We start from the raw sequence: 25,450 nt of genomic DNA, 5'->3' as shown, positions 1-25,450 counted from the left end.
TGTGCGTCGTCCCTCGCCTTTGTGCACGTCGCGGACGGCGCATCGACGACCGGAGCCCCGAAACCTCTCGAACGATCTCGGAATCGCCATTGTCGGATCCCTCCGATGCCCACGAGGCCGACCGCGTACCGGACACGGCAAGCGCGCGCCGAAACCATCGGGACTTTCTCGAACGAACTCGGAATCGCTATTGCGGCCCCATTCCGGAAAGCTCTCTCCGAGCCCCACGAGACTGACTGCGTAGCGGTCATGGCAAATTCCGAGGCCCAAAACCATCGCCTCGGAGGTCGACGGGAGAGGTTTTGGCCGCTCGGGGCGCAAAAAGGAGTGCAACACGAGGACTTCCCAGGGGGTCACCCATCCTAGAACCATGTCTGGTCATTGTATGTTTTATGAAGAAATTTTTAGATGATGATTTCATTATTCTCCTGCTATATATATGTTAATGACATATTTATTGTTGGCCATAATGCTGGAAAAATTGAAAAGCTTAAAAGAGAGTTTTAAGTAAGTCTTTTGGCCGCTCGGGGCGCAAAAAGGAGTGCAACACGAGGACTTCCCAGGGGGTCACCCATCCTAGTACTACTCTCGCCCAAGCACGCTTAACTTCGGAGTTCTGATGGGATCCGGTGCTGGTATGATCGCACTCGTTTTGTGTGCGTCGTCCCTCGCCTTTGTGCACGTCGCGGACGGCGCATCGACGACCGGAGCCCCGAAACCTCTCGAACGATCTCGGAATCGCCATTGTCGGATCCCTCCGATGCCCACGAGGCCGACCGCGTACCGGACACGGCAAGCGCGCGCCGAAACCATCGAGACTTTCTCGAACGAACTCGGAATCGCTATTGCGGCCCCATTCCGGAAAGCTCTCTCCGAGCCCCACGAGACTGACTGCGTAGCGGTCACGGCAAATTCCGAGGCCCAAAACCATCGCCTCGGAGGTCGACGGGAGAGGTTTTGGCCGCTCGGGGCGCAAAAAGGAGTGCAACACGAGGACTTCCCAGGGGGTCACCCATCCTAGAACCATGTCTGGTCATTGTATGTTTTATGAAGAAATTTTTAGATGATGATTTCATTATTCTCCTGCTATATATATGTTAATGACATATTTATTGTTGGCCATAATGCTGGAAAAATTGAAAAGCTTAAAAGAGAGTTTTAAGTAAGTCTTTTGGCCGCTCGGGGCGCAAAAAAGAGTGCAACACGAGGACTTCCAGGGGGTCACCCATCCTAGTACTACTCTCGCCCAAGCATGCTTAACTTCGGAGTTCTGATGGGATCCGGTGCTTTAGTGCTGGTATGATCGCACTCGTTTTGTGTGCGTCGTCCCTCGCCTTTGTGCACGTCGCGGACGGCGCATCGACGACCGGAGCCCCGAAACCTCTCGAACGATCTCGGAATCGCCATTGTCGGATCCCTCCGATGCCCACGAGGCCGACCGCGTACCGGACACGACAAGCGCGCGCCGAAACCATCGGGACTTTCTCGAACGAACTCGGAATCGCTATTGCGGCCCCATTCCGGAAAGCTCTCTCCGAGCCCCACGAGACTGACTGCGTAGCGGTCACGGCAAATTCCGAGGCCCAAAACCATCGCCTCGGAGGTCGACGGGAGAGGTTTTGGCCGCTCGGGGCGCAAAAAGGAGTGCAACACGAGGACTTCCCAGGGGGTCACCCATCCTAGAACAATGTCTGGTCATTGTATGTTTTATGAAGAAATTTTTAGATGATGATTTCATTATTCTCCTGCTATATATATGTTAATGACATATTTATTGTTGGCCATAATGCTGGAAAAATTGAAAAGCTTAAAAGAGAGTTTTAAGTAAGTCTTTTGGCCGCTCGGGGCGCAAAAAGGAGTGCAACACGAGGACTTCCCAGGGGGTCACCCATCCTAGTACTACTCTCGCCCAAGCAGGCTTAACGTCGGAGTTCTGATGGGATCCGGTGCTTTAGTGCTGGTATGATCGCACTCATTTTGTGTGCGTCGTCCCTCGCCTTTGTGCACGTCGCGGACGGCGCATCGACGACCGGAGCCCCGAAACCTCTCGAACGATCTCGGAATCGCCATTGTCGGATCCCTCCGATGCCCACGAGGCCGACCGCGTACCGGACACGGCAAGCGCGCGCCGAAACCATCGGGACTTTCTCGAACGAACTCGGAATCGCTATTGCGGCCCCATTCCGGAAAGCTCTCTCCGAGCCCCACGAGACTGACTGCGTAGCGGTCATGGCAAATTCCGAGGCCCAAAACCATCGCCTCGGAGGTCGACGGGAGAGGTTTTGGCCGCTCGGGGCGCAAAAAGGAGTGCAACACGAGGACTTCCCAGGGGGTCACCCATCCTAGAACCATGTCTGGTCATTGTATGTTTTATGAAGAAATTTTTAGATGATGATTTCATTATTCTCCTGCTATATATATGTTAATGACATATTTATTGTTGGCCATAATGCTGGAAAAATTGAAAAGCTTAAAAGAGAGTTTTAAGTAAGTCTTTTGGCCGCTCGGGGCGCAAAAAGGAGTGCAACACGAGGACTTCCCAGGGGGTCACCCATCCTAGTACTACTCTCGCCCAAGCACGCTTAACTTCGGAGTTCTGATGGGATCCGGTGCTGGTATGATCGCACTCGTTTTGTGTGCGTCATCCCTCGCCTTTGTGCACGTCGCGGACGGCGCATCGACGACCGGAGCCCCGAAACCTCTCGAACGATCTCGGAATCGCCATTGTCGGATCCCTCCGATGCCCACGAGGCCGACCGCGTACCGGACACGGCAAGCGCGCGCCGAAACCATCGGGACTTTCTCGAACGAACTCGGAATCGCTATTGCGGCCCCATTCCGGAAAGCTCTCTCCGAGCCCCACGAGACTGACTGCGTAGCGGTCACGGCAAATTCCGAGGCCCAAAACCATCGCCTCGGAGGTCGACGGGAGAGGTTTTGGCCGCTCGGGGCGCAAAAAGGAGTGCAACACGAGGACTTCCCACGGGGTCACCCATCCTAGAACCATGTCTGGTCATTGTATGTTTTATGAAGAAATTTTTAGATGATGATTTCATTATTCTCCTGCTATATATATGTTAATGACATATTTATTGTTGGCCATAATGCTGGAAAAATTGAAAAGCTTAAAAGAGAGTTTTAAGTAAGTCTTTTGGCCGCTCGGGGCGCAAAAAGGAGTGCAACACGAGGACTTCCCAGGGGGTCACCCATCCTAGTACTACTCTCGCCCAAGCAGGCTTAACGTCGGAGTTCTGATGGGATCCGGTGCTTTAGTGCTGGTATGATCGCACTCATTTTGTGTGCGTCGTCCCTCGCCTTTGTGCACGTCGCGGACGGCGCATCGACGACCGGAGCCCCGAAACCTCTCGAACGATCTCGGAATCGCCATTGTCGGATCCCTCCGATGCCCACGAGGCCGACCGCGTACCGGACACGGCAAGCGCGCGCCGAAACCATCGAGACTTTCTCGAACGAACTCGGAATCGCTATTGCGGCCCCATTCCGGAAAGCTCTCTCCGAGCCCCACGAGACTGACTGCGTAGCGGTCACGGCAAATTCCGAGGCCCAAAACCATCGCCTCGGAGGTCGACGGGAGAGGTTTTGGCCGCTCGGGGCGCAAAAAGGAGTGCAACACGAGGACTTCCCAGGGGGTCACCCAATTAAGAACCATGTCTGGTCATTGTATGTTTTATGAAGAAATTTTTAGATGATGATTTCATTATTCTCCTGCTATATATATGTTAATGACATATTTATTGTTGGCCATAATGCTGGAAAAATTGAAAAGCTTAAAAGAGAGTTTTAAGTAAGTCTTTTGGCCGCTCGGGGCGCAAAAAGGAGTGCAACCCGAGGACTTCCCAGGGGGTCACCCATCCTAGTACTACTCTCGCCCAAGCACGCTTAACTTCGGAGTTCTGATGGGATCCGGTGCTTTAGTGCTGGTATGATCGCACTGGTTTTGTGTGCGTCGTCCCTAGCCTTTGTGCACGTCGCGGACGGCGCATCGACGACCGGAGCCCCGAAACCTCTCGAACGATCTCGGAATCGCCATTGTCGGATCCCTCCGATGCCCACGAGGCCGACCGCGTACCGGACACGGCAAGCGCGCGCCGAAACCATCGGGACTTTCTCGAACGAACTCGGAATCGCTATTGCGGCCCCATTCCGGAAAGCTCTCTCCGAGCCCCACGAGACTGACTGCGTAGCGGTCACGGCAAATTTCGAGGCCCAAAACCATCGCCTCGGAGGTCGACGGGAGAGGTTTTGGCCGCTCGGGGCACAAAAAGGAGTGCAACACGAGGACTTCCCAGGGGGTCACCCATCCTAGAACCATGTCTGGTCATTGTATGTTTTATGAAGAAATTTTTAGATGATGATTTCATTATTCTCCTGCTATATATATGTTAATGACATATTTATTGTTGGCCATAATGCTGGAAAAATTGAAAAGCTTAAAAGAGAGTTTTAAGTAAGTCTTTTGGCCGCTCGGGGCGCAAAAAGGAGTGCAACACAAGGACTTCCCAGGGGGTCACCCATCCTAGTACTACTCTCGCCCAAGCAGGCTTAACTTCGGAGTTCTGATGGGATCCGGTGCTTTAGTGCTGGTATGATCGCACTCGTTTTGTGTGCGTCGTCCCTCGCCTTTGTTCACGTCGTGGACGGCGCATCGACGACCGGAGCCCCGAAACCTCTCGAACGATCTCGGAATCGCCATTGTCGGATCCCTCCGATGCCCACGAGGCCGAACGCGTACCGGACACGGCAAGCGCGCGCCGAAACCATCGGGACTTTCTCGAACGAACTCGGAATCGCTATTGCGGCCCCATTCCGGAAAGCTCTCTCCGAGCCCCACGAGACTGACTGCGTAGCGGTCACGGCAAATTTCGAGGCCCAAAACCATCGCCTCGGAGGTCGACGGGAGAGGTTTTGGCCGCTCGGGGCACAAAAAGGAGTGCAACACGAGGACTTCCCAGGGGGTCACCCATCCTAGAACCATGTCTGGTCATTGTATGTTTTATGAAGAAATTTTTAGATGATGATTTCATTATTCTCCTGCTATATATATGTTAATGACATATTTATTGTTGGCCATAATGCTGGAAAAATTGAAAAGCTTAAAAGAGAGTTTTAAGTAAGTCTTTTGGCCGCTCGGGGCGCATAAAGGAGTGCAACACAAGGACTTCCCAGGGGGTCACCCATCCTAGTACTACTCTCGCCCAAGCAGGCTTAACTTCGGAGTTCTGATGGGATCCGGGGCTTTAGTGCTGGTATGATCGCACTTGTTTTGTGTGCGTCGTCCCTCGCCTTTGTGCACGTCGCGGACGGCGCATCGACGACCGGAGCCCCGAAACCTCTCGAACGATCTCGGAATCGCCATTGTCGGATCCCTCCGATGCCCACGAGGCTGACCGCGTACCGGACACGGCAAGCGCCCGCCGAAACCATCGGGACTTTCTCGAACGAACTCGGAATCGCTATTGCGGCCCCATTCCGGAAAGCTCTCTCCGAGCCCCACGAGACTGACTGCGTAGCGGTCACGGCAAATTTCGAGGCCCAAAACCATCGCCTCGGAGGTCGACGGGAGAGGTTTTGGCCGCTCGGGGCACAAAAAGGAGTGCAACACGAGGACTTCCCAGGGGGTCACCCATCCTAGAACCATGTCTGGTCATTGTATGTTTTATGAAGAAATTTTTAGATGATGATTTCATTATTCTCCTGCTATATATATGTTAATGACATATTTATTGTTGGCCATAATGCTGGAAAAATTGAAAAGCTTAAAAGAGAGTTTTAAGTAAGTCTTTTGGCCGCTCGGGGCGCATAAAGGAGTGCAACACAAGGACTTCCCAGGGGGTCACCCATCCTAGTACTACTCTCGCCCAAGCAGGCTTAACTTCGGAGTTCTGATGGGATCCGGTGCTTTAGTGCTGGTATGATCGCACTCATTTTGTATGCGTCGTCCCTCGCATTTGTGCACGTCGCGGACGGCGCATCGACGACCGGAGCCCCGAAAACTCTCGAACGATCTCGGAATCGCCATTGTCGGATCCCTCCGATGCCCACGAGGCCGACCGCGTACCGGACACGGCAAGCGCGCGCCGAAACCATCGGGACTTTCTCGAACGAACTCGGAATCGCTATTGCGGCCCCATTCCGGAAAGCTCTCTCCGAGCCCCACGAGACTGACTGCGTAGCGGTCACGGCAAATTCCGAGGCCCAAAACCATCGCCTCGGAGGTCGACGGGAGAGGTTTTGGCCGCTCGGGGCGCAAAAAGGAGTGCAACACGTGGACTTCCCAGGGGGTCACCCATCCTAGAACCATGTCTGGTCATTGTATGTTTTATGAAGAAATTTTTAGATGATGATTTCATTATTCTCCTGCTATATATATGTTAATGACATATTTATTGTTGGCCATAATGCTGGAAAAATTGAAAAGCTTAAAAGAGAGTTTTAAGTAAGTCTTTTGGCCGCTCGGGGTGCAAAAAGGAGTGCAACACGAGGACTTCCCGGGGGGTCACCCATCCTAGTACTACTCTCGCCCAAGCAGGCTTAACTTCGGAGTTCTGATGGGATCCGGTGCTTTAGTGCTAGTATGATCGCACTCGTTTTGTGTGCGTCGTCCCTCGCCATTGTGCACGTCGCGGACGGCCCATCGACGACCGGAGCCCCGAAACCTCTCGAACGATCTCGGAATCGCCATTGTCGGATCCCTCCGATGCCCACGAGGCCGACCGCGTACCGGACACGGCAAGCGCGCGCCGAAACCATCGGGACTTTCTCGAACGAACTCGGAATCGCTATTGCGGCCCCATTCCGGAAAGCTCTCTCCGAGCCCCACGAGACTGACTGCGTAGCGGTCACGGCAAATTCCGAGGCCCAAAACCATCGCCTCGGAGGTCGACGGGAGAGGTTTTGGCCGCTCGAGGCGCAAAAAGGAGTGCAACACGAGGACTTCCCAGGGGGTCACCCATCCTAGAACCATGTCTGGTCATTGTATGTTTTATGAAGAAATTTTTAGATGATGATTTCATTATTCTCATGCTATATATATGTTCATGACATATTTATTGTTGGCCATAATGCTGGAAAAATTGAAAAGCTTAAAAGAGAGTTTTAAGTAAGTCTTTTGGCCGCTCGGGGCGCAAAAAGGAGTGCAACACGAGGACTTCCCAGGGGGTCACCCATCCTAGTACTACTCTCGCCCAAGCAGGCTTAACTTCGGAGTTCTGATGGGATCCGGTGCTTTAGTGCTGGTATGAGCGCACTCGTTTTGTGTGCGTCGTCCCTCGCCTTTGTGCACGTCGCGGACGGCGCATCGACGACCGGAGCCCCGAAACCTCTCGAACGATCTCGGAATCGCCATTGTCGGATCCCTCCGATGCCCACGAGGCCGACCGCGTACCGGACACGGCAAGCGCGCGCCGAAACCATCGGGACTTTCTCGAACGAACTCGGAATCGCTATTGCGGCCCCATTCCGGAAAGCTCTCTCCGAGCCCCACGAGACTGACTGCGTAGCGGTCACGGCAAATTCCGAGGCCCAAAACCATCGCCTCGGAGGTCGACGGGAGAGGTTTTGGCCGCTCGGGGCGCAAAAAGGAGTGCAAAACGAGGACTTCCCAGGGGGTCACCCATCCTAGAACCATGTCTGGTCATTGTATGTTTTATGAAGAAATTTTTAGATGATGATTTCATTATTCTCCTGCTATATATATGTTAATGACATATTTATTGTTGGCCATAATGCTGGAAAAATTGAAAAGCTTAAAAGAGAGTTTTAAGTAAGTCTTTTGGCCGCTCGGGGCGCGAAAAGGAGTGCAACACGAGGACTTCCCAGGGGGTCACCCATCCTAGTACTACTCTCGCCCAAGCAGGCTTAACTTCGGAGTTCTGATGGGATCCAGTGCTTTAGTGCTGGTATGATCGCACTCGTTTTGTGTTCGTCGTCCCTCGCCTTTGTTCACGTCGCGGACGGCGCATCGACGACCGGAGCCCCGAAACCTCTCGAACGATCTCGGAATCGCCATTGTCGGATCCCTCCGATGCCCACGAGGCCGACCGCGTACCGGACACGGCAAGCGCGCGCCGAAACCATCGGGACTTTCTCGAACGAACTCGGAATCGCTATTGCGGCCCCATTCCGGAAAGCTCTCTCCGAGCCCCACGAGACTGACTGCGTAGCGGTCACGGCAAATTCCGAGGCCCAAAACCATCGCCTCGGAGGTCGACGGGAGAGGTTTTGGCCGCTCGGGGCGCAAAAAGGAGTGCAACACGAGGACTTCCCAGGGGGTCACCCAATTAAGAACCATGTCTGGTCATTGTATGTTTTATGAAGAAATTTTTAGATGATGATTTCATTATTCTCATGCTATATATATGTTCATGACATATTTATTGTTGGCCATAATGCTGGAAAAATTGAAAAGCTTAAAAGAGAGTTTTAAGTAAGTCTTTTGGCCGCTCGGGGCGCAAAAAGGAGTGCAACACGAGGACTTCCCAGGGGGTCACCCATCCTAGTACTACTCTCGCCCAAGCAGGCTTAACGTCGGAGTTCTGATGGGATCCGGTGCTTTAGTGCTGGTATGATCGCACTCGTTTTGTGTGCGTCGTCCCTCGCCTTTGTGCACGTCGCGGACGGCGCATCGACGACCGGAGCCCCGAAACCTCTCGAACGATCTCGGAATCGCCATTGTCGGATCCCTCCGATGCCCACGAGGCCGACCGCGTACCGGACACGGCAAGCGCGCGCCGAAACCATCGAGACTTTCTCGAACGAACTCGGAATCGCTATTGCGGCCCCATTCCGGAAAGCTCTCTCCGAGCCCCACGAGACTGACTGCGTAGCGGTCACGGCAAATTCCGAGGCCCAAAACCATCGCCTCGGAGGTCGACGGGAGAGGTTTTGGCCGCTCGGGGCGCAAAAAGGAGTGCAACACGAGGACTTCCCAGGGGGTCACCCAATTAAGAACCATGTCTGGTCATTGTATGTTTTATGAAGAAATTTTTAGATGATGATTTCATTATTCTCCTGCTATATATATGTTAATGACATATTTATTGTTGGCCATAATGCTGGAAAAATTGAAAAGCTTAAAAGAGAGTTTTAAGTAAGTCTTTTGGCCGCTCGGGGCGCAAAAAGGAGTGCAACCCGAGGACTTCCCAGGGGGTCACCCATCCTAGTACTACTCTCGCCCAAGCACGCTTAACTTCGGAGTTCTGATGGGATCCGGTGCTTTAGTGCTGGTATGATCGCACTGGTTTTGTGTGCGTCGTCCCTAGCCTTTGTGCACGTCGCGGACGGCGCATCGACGACCGGAGCCCCGAAACCTCTCGAACGATCTCGGAATCGCCATTGTCGGATCCCTCCGATGCCCACGAGGCCGACCGCGTACCGGACACGGCAAGCGCGCGCCGAAACCATCGGGACTTTCTCGAACGAACTCGGAATCGCTATTGCGGCCCCATTCCGGAAAGCTCTCTCCGAGCCCCACGAGACTGACTGCGTAGCGGTCACGGCAAATTTCGAGGCCCAAAACCATCGCCTCGGAGGTCGACGGGAGAGGTTTTGGCCGCTCGGGGCACAAAAAGGAGTGCAACACGAGGACTTCCCAGGGGGTCACCCATCCTAGAACCATGTCTGGTCATTGTATGTTTTATGAAGAAATTTTTAGATGATGATTTCATTATTCTCCTGCTATATATATGTTAATGACATATTTATTGTTGGCCATAATGCTGGAAAAATTGAAAAGCTTAAAAGAGAGTTTTAAGTAAGTCTTTTGGCCGCTCGGGGCGCAAAAAGGAGTGCAACACAAGGACTTCCCAGGGGGTCACCCATCCTAGTACTACTCTCGCCCAAGCAGGCTTAACTTCGGAGTTCTGATGGGATCCGGTGCTTTAGTGCTGGTATGATCGCACTCGTTTTGTGTGCGTCGTCCCTCGCCTTTGTTCACGTCGTGGACGGCGCATCGACGACCGGAGCCCCGAAACCTCTCGAACGATCTCGGAATCGCCATTGTCGGATCCCTCCGATGCCCACGAGGCCGAACGCGTACCGGACACGGCAAGCGCGCGCCGAAACCATCGGGACTTTCTCGAACGAACTCGGAATCGCTATTGCGGCCCCATTCCGGAAAGCTCTCTCCGAGCCCCACGAGACTGACTGCGTAGCGGTCACGGCAAATTTCGAGGCCCAAAACCATCGCCTCGGAGGTCGACGGGAGAGGTTTTGGCCGCTCGGGGCACAAAAAGGAGTGCAACACGAGGACTTCCCAGGGGGTCACCCATCCTAGAACCATGTCTGGTCATTGTATGTTTTATGAAGAAATTTTTAGATGATGATTTCATTATTCTCCTGCTATATATATGTTAATGACATATTTATTGTTGGCCATAATGCTGGAAAAATTGAAAAGCTTAAAAGAGAGTTTTAAGTAAGTCTTTTGGCCGCTCGGGGCGCATAAAGGAGTGCAACACAAGGACTTCCCAGGGGGTCACCCATCCTAGTACTACTCTCGCCCAAGCAGGCTTAACTTCGGAGTTCTGATGGGATCCGGGGCTTTAGTGCTGGTATGATCGCACTTGTTTTGTGTGCGTCGTCCCTCGCCTTTGTGCACGTCGCGGACGGCGCATCGACGACCGGAGCCCCGAAACCTCTCGAACGATCTCGGAATCGCCATTGTCGGATCCCTCCGATGCCCACGAGGCTGACCGCGTACCGGACACGGCAAGCGCCCGCCGAAACCATCGGGACTTTCTCGAACGAACTCGGAATCGCTATTGCGGCCCCATTCCGGAAAGCTCTCTCCGAGCCCCACGAGACTGACTGCGTAGCGGTCACGGCAAATTTCGAGGCCCAAAACCATCGCCTCGGAGGTCGACGGGAGAGGTTTTGGCCGCTCGGGGCACAAAAAGGAGTGCAACACGAGGACTTCCCAGGGGGTCACCCATCCTAGAACCATGTCTGGTCATTGTATGTTTTATGAAGAAATTTTTAGATGATGATTTCATTATTCTCCTGCTATATATATGTTAATGACATATTTATTGTTGGCCATAATGCTGGAAAAATTGAAAAGCTTAAAAGAGAGTTTTAAGTAAGTCTTTTGGCCGCTCGGGGCGCATAAAGGAGTGCAACACAAGGACTTCCCAGGGGGTCACCCATCCTAGTACTACTCTCGCCCAAGCAGGCTTAACTTCGGAGTTCTGATGGGATCCGGTGCTTTAGTGCTGGTATGATCGCACTCATTTTGTATGCGTCGTCCCTCGCATTTGTGCACGTCGCGGACGGCGCATCGACGACCGGAGCCCCGAAAACTCTCGAACGATCTCGGAATCGCCATTGTCGGATCCCTCCGATGCCCACGAGGCCGACCGCGTACCGGACACGGCAAGCGCGCGCCGAAACCATCGGGACTTTCTCGAACGAACTCGGAATCGCTATTGCGGCCCCATTCCGGAAAGCTCTCTCCGAGCCCCACGAGACTGACTGCGTAGCGGTCACGGCAAATTCCGAGGCCCAAAACCATCGCCTCGGAGGTCGACGGGAGAGGTTTTGGCCGCTCGGGGCGCAAAAAGGAGTGCAACACGTGGACTTCCCAGGGGGTCACCCATCCTAGAACCATGTCTGGTCATTGTATGTTTTATGAAGAAATTTTTAGATGATGATTTCATTATTCTCCTGCTATATATATGTTAATGACATATTTATTGTTGGCCATAATGCTGGAAAAATTGAAAAGCTTAAAAGAGAGTTTTAAGTAAGTCTTTTGGCCGCTCGGGGTGCAAAAAGGAGTGCAACACGAGGACTTCCCGGGGGGTCACCCATCCTAGTACTACTCTCGCCCAAGCAGGCTTAACTTCGGAGTTCTGATGGGATCCGGTGCTTTAGTGCTAGTATGATCGCACTCGTTTTGTGTGCGTCGTCCCTCGCCATTGTGCACGTCGCGGACGGCCCATCGACGACCGGAGCCCCGAAACCTCTCGAACGATCTCGGAATCGCCATTGTCGGATCCCTCCGATGCCCACGAGGCCGACCGCGTACCGGACACGGCAAGCGCGCGCCGAAACCATCGGGACTTTCTCGAACGAACTCGGAATCGCTATTGCGGCCCCATTCCGGAAAGCTCTCTCCGAGCCCCACGAGACTGACTGCGTAGCGGTCACGGCAAATTCCGAGGCCCAAAACCATCGCCTCGGAGGTCGACGGGAGAGGTTTTGGCCGCTCGAGGCGCAAAAAGGAGTGCAACACGAGGACTTCCCAGGGGGTCACCCATCCTAGAACCATGTCTGGTCATTGTATGTTTTATGAAGAAATTTTTAGATGATGATTTCATTATTCTCATGCTATATATATGTTCATGACATATTTATTGTTGGCCATAATGCTGGAAAAATTGAAAAGCTTAAAAGAGAGTTTTAAGTAAGTCTTTTGGCCGCTCGGGGCGCAAAAAGGAGTGCAACACGAGGACTTCCCAGGGGGTCACCCATCCTAGTACTACTCTCGCCCAAGCAGGCTTAACTTCGGAGTTCTGATGGGATCCGGTGCTTTAGTGCTGGTATGAGCGCACTCGTTTTGTGTGCGTCGTCCCTCGCCTTTGTGCACGTCGCGGACGGCGCATCGACGACCGGAGCCCCGAAACCTCTCGAACGATCTCGGAATCGCCATTGTCGGATCCCTCCGATGCCCACGAGGCCGACCGCGTACCGGACACGGCAAGCGCGCGCCGAAACCATCGGGACTTTCTCGAACGAACTCGGAATCGCTATTGCGGCCCCATTCCGGAAAGCTCTCTCCGAGCCCCACGAGACTGACTGCGTAGCGGTCACGGCAAATTCCGAGGCCCAAAACCATCGCCTCGGAGGTCGACGGGAGAGGTTTTGGCCGCTCGGGGCGCAAAAAGGAGTGCAAAACGAGGACTTCCCAGGGGGTCACCCATCCTAGAACCATGTCTGGTCATTGTATGTTTTATGAAGAAATTTTTAGATGATGATTTCATTATTCTCCTGCTATATATATGTTAATGACATATTTATTGTTGGCCATAATGCTGGAAAAATTGAAAAGCTTAAAAGAGAGTTTTAAGTAAGTCTTTTGGCCGCTCGGGGCGCGAAAAGGAGTGCAACACGAGGACTTCCCAGGGGGTCACCCATCCTAGTACTACTCTCGCCCAAGCAGGCTTAACTTCGGAGTTCTGATGGGATCCAGTGCTTTAGTGCTGGTATGATCGCACTCGTTTTGTGTTCGTCGTCCCTCGCCTTTGTTCACGTCGCGGACGGCGCATCGACGACCGGAGCCCCGAAACCTCTCGAACGATCTCGGAATCGCCATTGTCGGATCCCTCCGATGCCCACGAGGCCGACCGCGTACCGGATACGGCAAGCGCGCGCCGAAACCATCGGGACATTCTCGAACGAACTCGGAATCGCTATTGCGGCCCCATTCCGGAAAGCTCTCTCCGAGCCCCACGAGACTGACTGCGTAGCGGTCACGGCAAATTCCGAGGCCCAAAACCATCGCCTCGGAGGTCGACGGGAGAGGTTTTGGCCGCTCGGGGCGCAAAAGGGAGTGCAACACGAGGACTTCCCAGGGGGTCACCCATCCTAGAACCATGTCTGGTCATTGTATGTTTTATGAAGAAATTTTTAGATGATGATTTCATTATTCTCCTGCTATATATATGTTAATGATATATTTATTGTTGGCCATAATGCTGGAAAAATTGAAAAGCTTAAAAGAGAGATTTAAGTAAGTCTTTTGGCCGCTCGGGGCCCAAAAAGGAGTGCAACACGAGGACTTCCCAGGGGGTCACCCATCCTAGTACTACTCTCGCCCAAGCAGGCTTAACTTCGGAGTTCTGATGGGATCCGGTGCTTTAGTGCTAGTATGATCGCACTCGTTTTGTGTGCGTCGTCCCTCGCCATTGTGCACGTCGCGGACGGCCCATCGACGACCGGAGCCCCGAAACCTCTCGAACGATCTCGGAATCGCCATTGTCGGATCCCTCCGATGCCCACGAGGCCGACCGCGTACCGGACACGGCAAGCGCGCGCCGAAACCATCGGGACTTTCTCGAACGAACTCGGAATCGCTATTGCGGCCCCATTCCGGAAAGCTCTCTCCGAGCCCCACGAGACTGACTGCGTAGCGGTCACGGCAAATTCCGAGGCCCAAAACCATCGCCTCGGAGGTCGACGGGAGAGGTTTTGGCCGCTCGAGGCGCAAAAAGGAGTGCAACACGAGGACTTCCCAGGGGGTCACCCATCCTATAACCATGTCTGGTCATTGTATGTTTTATGAAGAAATTTTTAGATGATGATTTCATTATTCTCATGCTATATATATGTTCATGACATATTTATTGTTGGCCATAATGCTGGAAAAATTGAAAAGCTTAAAAGAGAGTTTTAAGTAAGTCTTTTGGCTGCTCGGGGCGCAAAAAGGAGTGCAACACGAGGACTTCCCAGGGGGTCACCCATCCTAGTACTACTCTCGCCCAAGCAGGCTTAACTTCGGAGTTCTGATGGGATCCGGTGCTTTAGTGCTGGTATGAGCGCACTCGTTTTGTGTGCGTCGTCCCTCGCCTTTGTGCACGTCGCGGACGGCGCATCGACGACCGGAGCCCCGAAACCTCTCGAACGATCTCGGAATCGCCATTGTCGGATCCCTCCGATGCCCACGAGGCCGACCGCGTACCGGACACGGCAAGCGCGCGCCGAAACCATCGGGACTTTCTCGAACGAACTCGGAATCGCTATTGCGGCCCCATTCCGGAAAGCTCTCTCCGAGCCCCACGAGACTGACTGCGTAGCGGTCACGGCAAATTCCGAGGCCCAAAACCATCGCCTCGGAGGTCGACGGGAGAGGTTTTGGCCGCTCGGGGCGCAAAAAGGAGTGCAAAACGAGGACTTCCCAAGGGGTCACCCATCCTAGAACCATGTCTGGTCATTGTATGTTTTATGAAGAAATTTTTAGATGATGATTTCATTATTCTCCTGCTATATATATGTTAATGACATATTTATTGTTGGCCATAATGCTGGAAAAATTGAAAAGCTTAAAAGAGAGTTTTAAGTAAGTCTTTTGGCCGCTCGGGGCGCGAAAAGGAGTGCAACACGAGGACTTCCCAGGGGGTCACCCATCCTAGTACTACTCTCGCCCAAGCAGGCTTAACTTCGGAGTTCTGATGGGATCCAGTGCTTTAGTGCTGGTATGATCGCACTCGTTTTGTGTTCGTCGTCCCTCGCCTTTGTTCACGTCGCGGACGGCGCATCGACGACCGGAGCCCCGAAACCTCTCGAACGATCTCGGAATCGCCATTGTCGGATCCCTCCGATGCCCACGAGGCCGACCGCGTACCGGACACGGCAAGCGCGCGCCGAAACCATCGGGACTTTCTCGAACGAACTCGGAATCGCTATTGCGGCCCCATTCCGGAAAGCTCTCTCCGAGCCCCACGAGACTGACTGCGTAGCGGTCACGGCAAATTCCGAGGCCCCAAACCATCGCCTCGGAGGTCGACAGGAGAGGTTTTGGCCGCTCGGGGCGCAAAAAGGAGTGCAACACGAGGACTTCCCAAGGGGTCACCCATCCTAGAACCATGTCTGGTCATTGTATGTTTTATGAAGAAATTTTTAGATGATGATTTCATTATTCTCCTGCTATATATATGTTAATGACATATTTATTGTTGGCCATAATGCTGGAAAAATTGAAAAGCTTAAAAGAGAGTTTTTAGTAAGTCTTTTGGCCGCTCGGGGCGCAAAAAGGAGTGCAACACGAGGACTTCCCAGGGGGTCACCCATCCTAGTACTACTCTCGCCCAAGCAGGCTTAACTTCGGAGTTCTGATGGGATCCGGTGCTTTAGTGCTGGTATGATCGCACTCGTTTTTTGTGCGTCGTCCCTCGCCTTTGTGCACGTCGCGGACGGCGCATCGACGACCGGAGCCCCGAAACCTCTCGAACGATCTCGGAATCGCCATTGTCGGATCCCTCCGATGCCCACGAGGCCGACCGCGTACCGGACACGGCAAGCGCGCGCCGAAACCATCGGGACTTTCTCGAACGAACTCGGAATCGCTATTGCGGCCCCATTCCGGAAAGCTCTCTCCGAGCCCCACGAGACTGACTGCGTAGCGGTCACGGCAAATTCCGAGGCCCAAAACCATCGCCTCGGAGGTCGACGGGAGAGGTTTTGGCCGCTCGGGGCGCAAAAAGGAGTGCAACACGAAGACTTCCCAGGGGGTCACCCATCCTAGAACCTTGTCTGGTCATTGTATGTTTTATGAAGAAATTTTTAGATGATGATTTCATTATTCTCCTGCTATATATATGTTAATGACATATTTATTGTTGGCCATAATGCTGGAAAAATTGAAAAGCTTAAAAGAGAGTTTTAAGTAAGTCTTTTGGCCGCTCGGGGCGCAAAAAGGAGTGCAAAACGAGGACTTCCCAGGGGGTCACCCATCCTAGTACTACTCTCGCCCAAGCAGGCTTAACTTCGGAGTTCTAATGGGATCCGGTGCTTTAGTGCTGGTATGATCGCACTCATTTTGTGTGCGTCGTCCCTCGCCTTTGTGCACGTCGCGGACGGCGCATCGACGACCGGAGCCCCGAAACCTCTCGAACGATCTCGGAATCGCCATTGTCGGATCCCTCCGATGCCCACGAGGCCGACCGCGTACCGGACACGGCAAGCGCGCGCCGAAACCATCGGGACTTTCTCGAACGAACTCGGAATCGCTATTGCGGCCCCATTCCGGAAAGCTCTCTCCGAGCCCCATGAGACTGACTGCGTAGCGGTCACGGCAAATTCCGAGGCCCAAAACCATCGCCTCGGAGGTCGACGGGAGAGGTTTTGGCCGCTCGGGGCGCAAAAAGGAGTGCAACACGAGGACTTCCCAGGGGGTCACCCATCCTAGAACCATGTCTGGTCATTGTATGTTTTATGAAGAAATTTTTAGATGATGATTTCATTATTCTCCTGCTATATATATGTTAATGACATATTTATTGTTGGCCATAATGCTGGAAAAATTGAAAAGCTTAAAAGAGAGTTTTAAGTAAGTCTTTTGGCCGCTCGGGGCGCAAAAAGGAGTGCAACACGAGGACTTCACAGGGGGTCACCCATCCTAGTACTACTCTCGCCCAAGCAGGCTTAACTTCGGAGTTCTGATGGGATCCGGTGCTTTAGTGCTGGTATGATCGCACTCGTTTTGTGTGCGTCGTCCCTCGCCTTTGTGCACGTCGCGGACGGCGCATCGACGACCGGAGCCCCGAAACCTCTCGAACGATCTCGGAATCGCCATTGTCGGATCCCTCCGATGCCCACGAGGCCGACCGCGTAACGGACATGGCAAGCGCGCGCCGAAACCATCGGGACTTTCTCGAACGAACTCGGAATCGCTATTGCGGCCCCATTCCGGAAAGCTCTCTCCGAGCCCCACGAGACTGACTGCGTAGCGGTCACGGCAAATTCCGAGGCCCAAAACCATCGCCTCGGAGGTCGACGGGAGAGGTTTTGGCCGCTCGGGGCGCAAAAAGGAGTGCAACACGAGGACTTCCCAGGGGGTCACCCATCCTAGAACCATGTCTGGTCATTGTATGTTTTATGAAGAAATTTTTAGATGATGATTTCATTATTCTCCTGCTATATATATGTTAATGACATATTTATTGTTGGCCATAATGCTGGAAAAATTGAAAAGCTTAAAAGTGAGTTTTAAGTAAGTCTTTTGGCCGCTCGGGGCGCAAAAAGGAGTGCAACACGAGGACTTCCCAGGGGGTCACCAATCCTAGTACTACTCTCGCCCAAGCACGCTTAACTTCGGAGTTCTAATGGGATCCGGTGCTTTAGTTCTGGTATGATCGCACTCGTTTTATGTGCGTCGTCCCTCGCCTTTGTGCACGTCGCGGACGGCGCATCGATGACCGGAGCCCCGAAACCTCTCGAACGATCTCGGAATCGTCATTGTCGGATCCCTCCGATGCCCACGAGGCCGACCGCGTACCGGACACGGCAAGCGCGCGCTGAAACCATCGGGACTTTCTCGAACGAACTCGGAATCGCTATTGCGGCCCCATTCCCGAAAGCTCTCTCCGAGCCCCACGAGACTGACTGCGTAGCGGTCACGGCAAATTTCGAGGCCCAAAACCATCGCCTCGGAGGTCGACGGGAGAGGTTTTGGCCGCTCGGGGCGCAAAAAGGAGTGCAACACGAGGAATTCCCAGGGGGTCACCCATCCTAGAACCATGTCTGGTCATTGTATGTTTTATGAAGAAATTTTTAGATGATGATTTCATTATTCTCCTGCTATATATATGTTAATGACATATTTATTGTTGGCCATAATGCTTGAAAAATTGAAAAGCTTAAAAGAGAGTTTTAAGTAAGTCTTTTGGCCGCTCGGGGCGCAAAAAAGAGTGCAACACGAGGACTTCCCAGGGGGTCACCCATCCTTGTACTACTCTCGCCCAAACAGGCTTAACTTCGGAGTTCTGATGGGATCCGGTGCTTTAGTGCTGGTATGATCGTACTCGTTTTGTGTGCGTCGTCCCTCGCCTTTGTGCACGTCGCGTACGGCGCATCGACGACCGGAGCCCCGAAACCTCTCGAACGATCTCGGAATCGCCATTGTCGGATCCCTCCGATGCCCACGAGGCCGACCGCGTACCGGACACGGCAAGCGCGCGCCGAAACCATCGGGACTTTCTCGAACGAACTCGGAATCGCTATTGCGGCCCCATTCCGGAAAGCTCTCTCCGAGCCCCACGAGACTGACTGCGTAGCGGTCACGGCAAATTCCGAGGCCCAAAACCATCGCCTCGGAGGTCGTCGGGAGAGGTTTTGGCCGCTCGGGGCGCAAAAAGGAGTGCAAAACGAGGACTTCCCAGGGGGTCACCCATCCTAGAACCATGTCTGGTCATTGTATGTTTTATGAAGAAATTTTTAGATGATGATTTCATTATTCTCCTGCTATATATATGTTAATGACATATTTATTGTTGGCCATAATGCTGGAAAAATTGAAAAGCTTAAAAGAGAGTTTTAAGTAAGTCTTTTGGCCGCTCGGGGCGCAAAAAGGAGTGCAACACGAGGACTTCCCATGGGGTCACCCATCCTAGTACTACTCTCGCCCAAACAGGCTTAACTTCAGAGTTCTGATGGGATCCGGTGCTTTAGTGCTGGTATGATCGCACTCGTTTTGTGTGCGTCGTCCCTCGCCTTTGTGCACGTCGCGGACGGCGCATCGACGACCGGAGCCCCGAAACCTCTCGAACGATCTCGGAATCGCCATTGTCGGATCCCTCCGATGCCCACGAGGCCGACCGCGTACCGGACACGGCAAGCGCGCGCCGAAACCATCGGGACTTTCTCGAACGAACTCGGAATCGCTATTGCGGCCCCATTCCCGAAAGCTCTCTCCGAGCCCCACGAGACTGACAGCGTAGCGGTCACGGCAAATTCCGAGGCCCAAAACCATCGCCTCGGAGGTCGACGGGAGAGGTTTTGGCCGCTCGGGGCGCAAAAAGGAGTGCAACACGAAGACTTCCCAGGGGGTCACCCATCCTAGAACCTTGTCTGGTCATTGTATGTTTTATGAAGAAATTTTTAGATGATGATTTCATTATTCTCCTGCTATATATATGTTAATGACATATTTATTGTTGGCCATAATGCTGGAAAAATTGAAAAGCTTAAAAGAGAGTTTTAAGTAAGTCTTTTGGCCGCTCGGGGCGCAAAAAGGAGTGCAACACGAGGACTTCCCAGGGGGTCACCCATCCTAGTACTACTCTCGCCCAAGCAGGCTTAACTTCGGAGTTCTGATGGGATCCGGTGCTTTAGTGCTGGTATGATCGCACTCATTTTGTGTGCGTCGTCCCTCGCCTTTGTGCACGTCGCGGACGGCGCATCGACGACCGGAGCCCCGAAACCTCTCGAACGATCTCGGAATCGCCATTGTCGGATCCCTCCGATGCCCACGAGGCCGACCGCGTACCGGACACGGCAAGCGCGCGCTGAAACCATCGGGACTTTCTCGAACGAACTCGGAATCGCTATTGCGGCCCCATTCCCGAAAGCTCTCTCCGAGCCCCACGAGACTGACTGCGTAGCGGTCACGGCAAATTTCGAGGCCCAAAACCATCGCCTCGGAGGTCGACGGGAGAGGTTTTGGCCGCTCGGGGCGCAAAAAGGAGTGCAACACGAGGAATTCCCAGGGGGTCACCCATCCTAGAACCATGTCTGGTCATTGTATGTTTTATGAAGAAATTTTTAGATGATGATTTCATTATTCTCCTGCTATATATATGTTAATGACATATTTATTGTTGGCCATAATGCTTGAAAAATTGAAAAGCTTAAAAGAGAGTTTTAAGTAAGTCTTTTGGCCGCTCGGGGCGCAAAAAAGAGTGCAACACGAGGACTTCCCAGGGGGTCACCCATCCTAGTACTACTCTCGCCCAAGCAGGCTTAACTTCGGAGTTCTGATGGGATCCGGTGCTTTAGTGCTGGTATGATCGCACTCGTTTTGTGTGCGTCGTCCCTCGCCTTTGTGCACGTCGCGGACGGCGCATCGACGACCGGAGCCCCGAAACCTCTCGAACGATCTCGGAATCGCCATTGTCGGATCCCTCCGATGCCCACGAGGCCGACCGCGTAACGGACATGGCAAGCGCGCGCCGAAACCATCGGGACTTTCTCGAACGAACTCGGAATCGCTATTGCGGCCCCATTCCGGAAAGCTCTCTCCGAGCCCCACGAGACTGACTGCGTAGCGGTCACGGCAAATTCCGAGGCCCAAAACCATCGCCTCGGAGGTCGACGGGAGAGGTTTTGGCAGCTCGGGGCGCAAAAAGGAGTGCAACACGAGGACTTCCCAGGGGGTCACCCATCCTAGAACCATGTCTGGTCATTGTATATTTTATGAAGAAATTTTTAGATGATGATTTCATTATTCTCCTGCTATATATATGTTAATGACATATTTATTGTTGGCCATAATGCTGGAAAAATTGAAAAGCTTAAAAGTGAGTTTTAAGTAAGTCTTTTGGCCGCTCGGGGCGCAAAAAGGAGTGCAACACGAGGACTTCCCAGGGGGTCACCAATCCTAGTACTACTCTCGCCCAAGCACGCTTAACTTCGGAGTTCTAATGGGATCCGGTGCTTTAGTTCTGGTATGATCGCACTCGTTTTGTGTGCGTCGTCCCTCGCCTTTGTGCACGTCGCGGACGGCGCATCGATGACCGGAGCCCCGAAACCTCTCGAACGATCTCGGAATCGTCATTGTCGGATCCCTCCGATGCCCACGAGGCCGACCGCGTACCGGACACGGCAAGCGCGCGCTGAAACCATCGGGACTTTCTCGAACGAACTCGGAATCGCTATTGCGGCCCCATTCCCGAAAGCTCTCTCCGAGCCCCACGAGACTGACTGCGTAGCGGTCACGGCAAATTTCGAGGCCCAAAACCATCGCCTCGGAGGTCGACGGGAGAGGTTTTGGCCGCTCGGGGCGCAAAAAGGAGTGCAACACGAGGAATTCCCAGGGGGTCACCCATCCTAGAACCATGTCTGGTCATTGTATGTTTTATGAAGAAATTTTTAGATGATGATTTCATTATTCTCCTGCTATATATATGTTAATGACATATTTATTGTTGGCCATAATGCTTGAAAAATTGAAAAGCTTAAAAGAGAGTTTTAAGTAAGTCTTTTGGCCGCTCGGGGCGCAAAAAAGAGTGCAACACGAGGACTTCCCAGGGGGTCACCCATCCTTGTACTACTCTCGCCCAAACAGGCTTAACTTCGGAGTTCTGATGGGATCCGGTGCTTTAGTGCTGGTATGATCGTACTCGTTTTGTATGCGTCGTCCCTCGCCTTTGTGCACGTCGCGTACGGCGCATCGACGACCGGAGCCCCGAAACCTCTCGAACGATCTCGGAATCGCCATTGTCGGATCCCTCCGATGCCCACGAGGCCGACCGCGTGCCGGACACGGCAAGCGCGCGCCGAAACCATCGGGACTATCTCGAACGAACTCGGAATCGCTATTGCGGCCCCATTCCGGAAAGCTCTCTCCGAGCCCCACGAGACTGACTGCGTAGCGATCACGGCAAATTCCGAGGCCCAAAACCATCGCCTCGGAGGTCGACGGGAGAGGTTTTGGCCGCTCGGGGCGCAAAAGGGAGTGCAACACGAGGACTTCCCAGGGGGTCACCCATCCTAGAACCATGTCTGGTCATTGTATGTTTTATGAAGAAATTTTTAGATGATGATTTCATTATTCTCCTGCTATATATATGTTAATGATATATTTATTGTTGGCCATAATGCTGGAAAAATTGAAAAGCTTAAAAGAGAGATTTAAGTAAGTCTTTTGGCCGCTCGGGGCCCAAAAAGGAGTGCAACACGAGGACTTCCCAGGGGGTCACCCATCCTAGTACTACTCTCGCCCAAGCAGGCTTAACTTCGGAGTTCTGATGGGATCCGGTGCTTTAGTGCTGGTATGATCGCACTCGTTTTGTGTGCGTCGTCCCTCGCCTTTGTGCACGTCGCGGACGGCGCATCGACGACCGGAGCCCCGAAACCTCTCGAACGTTCTCGGAATCGCCATTGTCGGATCCCTCCGATGCCCACGAGGCCGACCGCGTACCGGACACGGCAAGCGCGCGCCGAAACCATCGGGACTTTCTCGAACGAACTCGGAATCGCTATTGCGGCCCCATTCCGGAAAGCTCTCTCCGAGCCCCACGAGACTGACTGCGTAGCGGTCACGGCAAATTCCGAGGCCCAAAACCATCGCCTCGGAGGTCGACGGGAGAGGTTTTGGCCGCTCGGGGCGCAAAAAGGAGTGCAACACGAGGACTTCCCAGGGGGTCACCCATCCTAGAACCATGTCTGGTCATTGTATGTTTTATGAAGAAATTTTTAGATGATGATTTCATTATTCTCCTGCTATATATATGTTAATGACATATTTATTGTTGGCCATAATGCTGGAAAAATTGAAAAGCTTAAAAGAGAGTTTTAAGTAAGTCTTTTGGCCGCTCGGGGCGCAAAAAGGAGTGCGACACGATGACATCCCAGGGGGTCACCCATCCTAGTACTACTCTCGCACAAGCACGCTTAACTTCGAAGTTCGGATGGGATCCGGTGCTTTAGTGCTGGTATGATCGCACATGTTTTGTGTGCGTCGTCCCTCGCCTTTGTGCACGTCGCGGACAGCGCATCGACGACCGGAGCCCCGAAACCTCTCGAACGATCTCGGAATCGCCATTGTCGGATCCCTCCGATGCCCACGAGGCCGACCGCGTACCGGACACGGCAAGCGCGCGCCGAAACCATCGGGACTTTCTCGAACGAACTCGGAATCGCTATTGCGGCCCCATTCCGGAAAGCTCTCTCCGAGCCCCACGAGACTGACAGCGTAGCGGTCACGGCAAATTCCGAGGCCCAAAACCATCACCTCGGTGGTCGACGGTAGAGGTCTTGGCCGCTCGGGGCGCAAAAAGGAGTGCAACACGAGGACTTCCCAGGGGGTCACCCATCCTAGAACCATGTCTGGTCATTTTATGTTTTATGAAGAAATTTTTAGATGATGATTTCATTATTCTCCTGCTATATATATGTTAATTACATATTTATTGTTGGCCATAATGCTGGAAAAATTGAAAAGCTTAAAAGAGAGTTTTAAGTAAGTCTTTTGGCCGCTCGGGGCGCAAAAAGGAGTGCAACACGAGAACTTCCCAGGGGGTCACCCATCCTAGTACTACTCTCGCCCAAGCAGGCTTAACTTCGGAGTTCTGATGGGATCCGGTGCTGGTATGATCGCACTCGTTTTTTGTGCGTCGTCCCTCGCCTTTGTGCACGTCGCGGACGGCGCATCGACGACCGGAGCCCCGAAACCTCTCGAACGATCTCGGAATCGCCATTGTCGGATCCCTCCGATGCCCACGAGGCCGACCGCGTACCGGACACGGCAAGCGCGCGCCGAAACCATCGGGACTTTCTCGAACGAACTCGGAATCGCTATTGCGGCCCCATTCCGGAAAGCTCTCTCCGAGCCCCACGAGACTGACTGCGTAGCGGTCACGGCAAATTCCGAGGCCCAAAACCATCGCCTCGGAGGTCGACAGGAGAGGTTTTGGCCGCTCGGGGCGCAAAAAGGAGTGCAACACGAGGACTTCCCAGGGGGTCACCCATCCTAGAACCATGTCTGGTTATTGTATGTTTTATGAAGAAATTTTTAGATGATGATTTCATTATTCTCCTGCTATATATATGTTAATGACATATTTATTGTTGGCCAGAATGCTAGAAAAATTGAAAAGCTTAAAAGAGAGTTTTAAGTAAGTCTTTTGGCCGCTCGGGGCCCAAAAAGGAGTGCAACACGAGGACTTCCCAGGGGGTCACCCATCCTAGTACTACTCTCGCCCAAGCACGCTTAACTTCGGAGTTCTGATGGGATCCGGTGCTGGTATGATCGCACTCGTTTTTTGTGCGTCGTCCCTCGCCTTTGTGCACGTCGCGGACGGCGCATCGACGACCGGAGCCCCGAAACCTCTCGAACGATCTCGGAATCGCCATTGTCGGATCCCTCCGATGCCCACGAGGCCGACCGCGTACCGGACACGGCAAGCGCGCGCCGAAACCATCGGGACTTTCTCGAACGAACTCGGAATCGCTATTGCGGCCCCATTCCGGAAAGCTCTCTCCGAGCCCCACGAGACTGACTGCGTAGCGGTCACTGCAAATTCCGAGGCCCAAAACCATCGCCTCGGAGGTCGACGGGAGAGGTTTTGGCCGCGCGGGGCGCAAAAAGTAGTGCAACACGAGGACTTCCCAGGGGGTCACCCATCCTAGAACCATGTCTGGTCATTGTATGTTTTATGAAGAAATTTTTAGATGATGATTTCATTATTCTCCTGCTATATATATGTTAATGACATATTTATTGTTGGCCATAATGCTGGAAAAATTGAAAAGCTTAAAAGAGAGTTTTAAGTAAGTCTTTTGGCCGCTCGTGGCGCAAAAAGGAGTGCAACACGAGGACTTCCCAGGGGGTCACCCATCCTAGTACTACTCTCGCCCAAGCAGGCTTAACTTCGGAGTTCTGATGGTATCCGGTGCTTTAGTTCTGGTATGATCGCACTCGTTTTGTGTGCGTCGTCCCTCGCCTTTGTGCACGTCGCGGACGGCGCATCGACGACCGGAGCCCCGAAACCTCTCGAATGATCTCGGAATCGCCATTGTCGGATCTCTCCGATGCCCACGAGGCCGACCGCGTACCGGACACGGCAAGCGCGCGCCGAAACCATCGGGACTTTCTCGAACGAACTCGGAATCGCTATTGTGGCCCCATTCCGGAAAGCTCTCTCCGAGCCCCACGAGACTGACTGCGTAGCGGTCACGACAAATTCCAAGGCCCAAAACCATCGCCTCGGAGGTC

At 53.1% G+C, this 25,450-nt stretch overlaps 34 non-coding genes and 4 pseudogenes across 34 annotated transcripts; all 38 read right to left on the bottom strand.

Moving 5' to 3' along the window:
• Positions 1 to 538: 538 nt before the first annotated feature.
• Positions 539 to 649, bottom strand: LOC135591059 (5S ribosomal RNA; annotated as a pseudogene).
• Positions 650 to 1,193: 544 nt separating this feature from the next.
• Positions 1,194 to 1,311, bottom strand: LOC135589750 (5S ribosomal RNA). Its single transcript, XR_010477156.1, has one exon. It is a non-coding gene; the product is annotated as a 5S ribosomal RNA (ribosomal RNA).
• A 544-nt stretch (positions 1,312 to 1,855) lies between these two features.
• On the bottom strand, positions 1,856 to 1,974 carry LOC135589349 (5S ribosomal RNA). Its single transcript, XR_010476757.1, has one exon. It is a non-coding gene; the product is annotated as a 5S ribosomal RNA (ribosomal RNA).
• Positions 1,975 to 2,518: 544 nt separating this feature from the next.
• On the bottom strand, positions 2,519 to 2,629 carry LOC135591058 (5S ribosomal RNA; annotated as a pseudogene).
• A 544-nt stretch (positions 2,630 to 3,173) lies between these two features.
• LOC135589347 (5S ribosomal RNA) lies at positions 3,174 to 3,292 on the bottom strand. The gene has a single exon (XR_010476756.1). It is a non-coding gene; the product is annotated as a 5S ribosomal RNA (ribosomal RNA).
• Positions 3,293 to 3,836: 544 nt separating this feature from the next.
• On the bottom strand, positions 3,837 to 3,955 carry LOC135592177 (5S ribosomal RNA). The gene has a single exon (XR_010478943.1). It is a non-coding gene; the product is annotated as a 5S ribosomal RNA (ribosomal RNA).
• Positions 3,956 to 4,499: 544 nt separating this feature from the next.
• LOC135592139 (5S ribosomal RNA) lies at positions 4,500 to 4,618 on the bottom strand. The gene has a single exon (XR_010478904.1). It is a non-coding gene; the product is annotated as a 5S ribosomal RNA (ribosomal RNA).
• Positions 4,619 to 5,162: 544 nt separating this feature from the next.
• Positions 5,163 to 5,281, bottom strand: LOC135590043 (5S ribosomal RNA). Its single transcript, XR_010477449.1, has one exon. It is a non-coding gene; the product is annotated as a 5S ribosomal RNA (ribosomal RNA).
• A 544-nt stretch (positions 5,282 to 5,825) lies between these two features.
• LOC135592138 (5S ribosomal RNA) lies at positions 5,826 to 5,944 on the bottom strand. The gene has a single exon (XR_010478903.1). It is a non-coding gene; the product is annotated as a 5S ribosomal RNA (ribosomal RNA).
• A 544-nt stretch (positions 5,945 to 6,488) lies between these two features.
• On the bottom strand, positions 6,489 to 6,607 carry LOC135589585 (5S ribosomal RNA). Its single transcript, XR_010476991.1, has one exon. It is a non-coding gene; the product is annotated as a 5S ribosomal RNA (ribosomal RNA).
• Positions 6,608 to 7,151: 544 nt separating this feature from the next.
• On the bottom strand, positions 7,152 to 7,270 carry LOC135589311 (5S ribosomal RNA). Its single transcript, XR_010476720.1, has one exon. It is a non-coding gene; the product is annotated as a 5S ribosomal RNA (ribosomal RNA).
• A 544-nt stretch (positions 7,271 to 7,814) lies between these two features.
• LOC135589278 (5S ribosomal RNA) lies at positions 7,815 to 7,933 on the bottom strand. The gene has a single exon (XR_010476687.1). It is a non-coding gene; the product is annotated as a 5S ribosomal RNA (ribosomal RNA).
• A 544-nt stretch (positions 7,934 to 8,477) lies between these two features.
• On the bottom strand, positions 8,478 to 8,596 carry LOC135589346 (5S ribosomal RNA). Its single transcript, XR_010476755.1, has one exon. It is a non-coding gene; the product is annotated as a 5S ribosomal RNA (ribosomal RNA).
• Positions 8,597 to 9,140: 544 nt separating this feature from the next.
• On the bottom strand, positions 9,141 to 9,259 carry LOC135592176 (5S ribosomal RNA). The gene has a single exon (XR_010478942.1). It is a non-coding gene; the product is annotated as a 5S ribosomal RNA (ribosomal RNA).
• A 544-nt stretch (positions 9,260 to 9,803) lies between these two features.
• LOC135592135 (5S ribosomal RNA) lies at positions 9,804 to 9,922 on the bottom strand. The gene has a single exon (XR_010478901.1). It is a non-coding gene; the product is annotated as a 5S ribosomal RNA (ribosomal RNA).
• Positions 9,923 to 10,466: 544 nt separating this feature from the next.
• LOC135590041 (5S ribosomal RNA) lies at positions 10,467 to 10,585 on the bottom strand. The gene has a single exon (XR_010477448.1). It is a non-coding gene; the product is annotated as a 5S ribosomal RNA (ribosomal RNA).
• A 544-nt stretch (positions 10,586 to 11,129) lies between these two features.
• Positions 11,130 to 11,248, bottom strand: LOC135592134 (5S ribosomal RNA). Its single transcript, XR_010478900.1, has one exon. It is a non-coding gene; the product is annotated as a 5S ribosomal RNA (ribosomal RNA).
• Positions 11,249 to 11,792: 544 nt separating this feature from the next.
• On the bottom strand, positions 11,793 to 11,911 carry LOC135589584 (5S ribosomal RNA). Its single transcript, XR_010476990.1, has one exon. It is a non-coding gene; the product is annotated as a 5S ribosomal RNA (ribosomal RNA).
• A 544-nt stretch (positions 11,912 to 12,455) lies between these two features.
• Positions 12,456 to 12,574, bottom strand: LOC135589310 (5S ribosomal RNA). Its single transcript, XR_010476719.1, has one exon. It is a non-coding gene; the product is annotated as a 5S ribosomal RNA (ribosomal RNA).
• A 544-nt stretch (positions 12,575 to 13,118) lies between these two features.
• Positions 13,119 to 13,237, bottom strand: LOC135589277 (5S ribosomal RNA). The gene has a single exon (XR_010476686.1). It is a non-coding gene; the product is annotated as a 5S ribosomal RNA (ribosomal RNA).
• A 544-nt stretch (positions 13,238 to 13,781) lies between these two features.
• On the bottom strand, positions 13,782 to 13,900 carry LOC135589325 (5S ribosomal RNA). The gene has a single exon (XR_010476734.1). It is a non-coding gene; the product is annotated as a 5S ribosomal RNA (ribosomal RNA).
• A 544-nt stretch (positions 13,901 to 14,444) lies between these two features.
• LOC135589309 (5S ribosomal RNA) lies at positions 14,445 to 14,563 on the bottom strand. The gene has a single exon (XR_010476717.1). It is a non-coding gene; the product is annotated as a 5S ribosomal RNA (ribosomal RNA).
• A 544-nt stretch (positions 14,564 to 15,107) lies between these two features.
• On the bottom strand, positions 15,108 to 15,226 carry LOC135589276 (5S ribosomal RNA). The gene has a single exon (XR_010476684.1). It is a non-coding gene; the product is annotated as a 5S ribosomal RNA (ribosomal RNA).
• A 544-nt stretch (positions 15,227 to 15,770) lies between these two features.
• On the bottom strand, positions 15,771 to 15,889 carry LOC135591067 (5S ribosomal RNA). Its single transcript, XR_010478426.1, has one exon. It is a non-coding gene; the product is annotated as a 5S ribosomal RNA (ribosomal RNA).
• A 544-nt stretch (positions 15,890 to 16,433) lies between these two features.
• Positions 16,434 to 16,552, bottom strand: LOC135589516 (5S ribosomal RNA). The gene has a single exon (XR_010476923.1). It is a non-coding gene; the product is annotated as a 5S ribosomal RNA (ribosomal RNA).
• A 544-nt stretch (positions 16,553 to 17,096) lies between these two features.
• On the bottom strand, positions 17,097 to 17,215 carry LOC135589296 (5S ribosomal RNA). Its single transcript, XR_010476704.1, has one exon. It is a non-coding gene; the product is annotated as a 5S ribosomal RNA (ribosomal RNA).
• A 544-nt stretch (positions 17,216 to 17,759) lies between these two features.
• On the bottom strand, positions 17,760 to 17,878 carry LOC135589828 (5S ribosomal RNA). The gene has a single exon (XR_010477235.1). It is a non-coding gene; the product is annotated as a 5S ribosomal RNA (ribosomal RNA).
• Positions 17,879 to 18,422: 544 nt separating this feature from the next.
• LOC135590588 (5S ribosomal RNA) lies at positions 18,423 to 18,541 on the bottom strand. The gene has a single exon (XR_010477995.1). It is a non-coding gene; the product is annotated as a 5S ribosomal RNA (ribosomal RNA).
• Positions 18,542 to 19,085: 544 nt separating this feature from the next.
• LOC135589882 (5S ribosomal RNA) lies at positions 19,086 to 19,204 on the bottom strand. The gene has a single exon (XR_010477288.1). It is a non-coding gene; the product is annotated as a 5S ribosomal RNA (ribosomal RNA).
• A 544-nt stretch (positions 19,205 to 19,748) lies between these two features.
• LOC135591055 (5S ribosomal RNA) lies at positions 19,749 to 19,867 on the bottom strand. Its single transcript, XR_010478424.1, has one exon. It is a non-coding gene; the product is annotated as a 5S ribosomal RNA (ribosomal RNA).
• Positions 19,868 to 20,411: 544 nt separating this feature from the next.
• On the bottom strand, positions 20,412 to 20,530 carry LOC135592006 (5S ribosomal RNA). Its single transcript, XR_010478771.1, has one exon. It is a non-coding gene; the product is annotated as a 5S ribosomal RNA (ribosomal RNA).
• A 544-nt stretch (positions 20,531 to 21,074) lies between these two features.
• Positions 21,075 to 21,193, bottom strand: LOC135589827 (5S ribosomal RNA). Its single transcript, XR_010477233.1, has one exon. It is a non-coding gene; the product is annotated as a 5S ribosomal RNA (ribosomal RNA).
• A 544-nt stretch (positions 21,194 to 21,737) lies between these two features.
• Positions 21,738 to 21,856, bottom strand: LOC135590587 (5S ribosomal RNA). The gene has a single exon (XR_010477993.1). It is a non-coding gene; the product is annotated as a 5S ribosomal RNA (ribosomal RNA).
• Positions 21,857 to 22,400: 544 nt separating this feature from the next.
• Positions 22,401 to 22,519, bottom strand: LOC135591043 (5S ribosomal RNA). The gene has a single exon (XR_010478418.1). It is a non-coding gene; the product is annotated as a 5S ribosomal RNA (ribosomal RNA).
• Positions 22,520 to 23,063: 544 nt separating this feature from the next.
• On the bottom strand, positions 23,064 to 23,182 carry LOC135590937 (5S ribosomal RNA). The gene has a single exon (XR_010478340.1). It is a non-coding gene; the product is annotated as a 5S ribosomal RNA (ribosomal RNA).
• Positions 23,183 to 23,726: 544 nt separating this feature from the next.
• LOC135591023 (5S ribosomal RNA) lies at positions 23,727 to 23,837 on the bottom strand (annotated as a pseudogene).
• Positions 23,838 to 24,381: 544 nt separating this feature from the next.
• Positions 24,382 to 24,492, bottom strand: LOC135591056 (5S ribosomal RNA; annotated as a pseudogene).
• A 544-nt stretch (positions 24,493 to 25,036) lies between these two features.
• On the bottom strand, positions 25,037 to 25,155 carry LOC135590399 (5S ribosomal RNA). The gene has a single exon (XR_010477806.1). It is a non-coding gene; the product is annotated as a 5S ribosomal RNA (ribosomal RNA).
• Between the last annotated feature and the right edge of the window lie 295 nt (positions 25,156 to 25,450).

This window comes from Musa acuminata, chromosome BXJ1-8 (genome assembly GCF_036884655.1).
Source record: "Musa acuminata AAA Group cultivar baxijiao chromosome BXJ1-8, Cavendish_Baxijiao_AAA, whole genome shotgun sequence".
Classification (NCBI taxonomy): Eukaryota; Viridiplantae; Streptophyta; class Magnoliopsida; order Zingiberales; family Musaceae; genus Musa; species Musa acuminata.
Note: the sequence above shows the minus strand (reverse complement) of the source record. Positions and strands in the feature narration are given on the sequence as shown.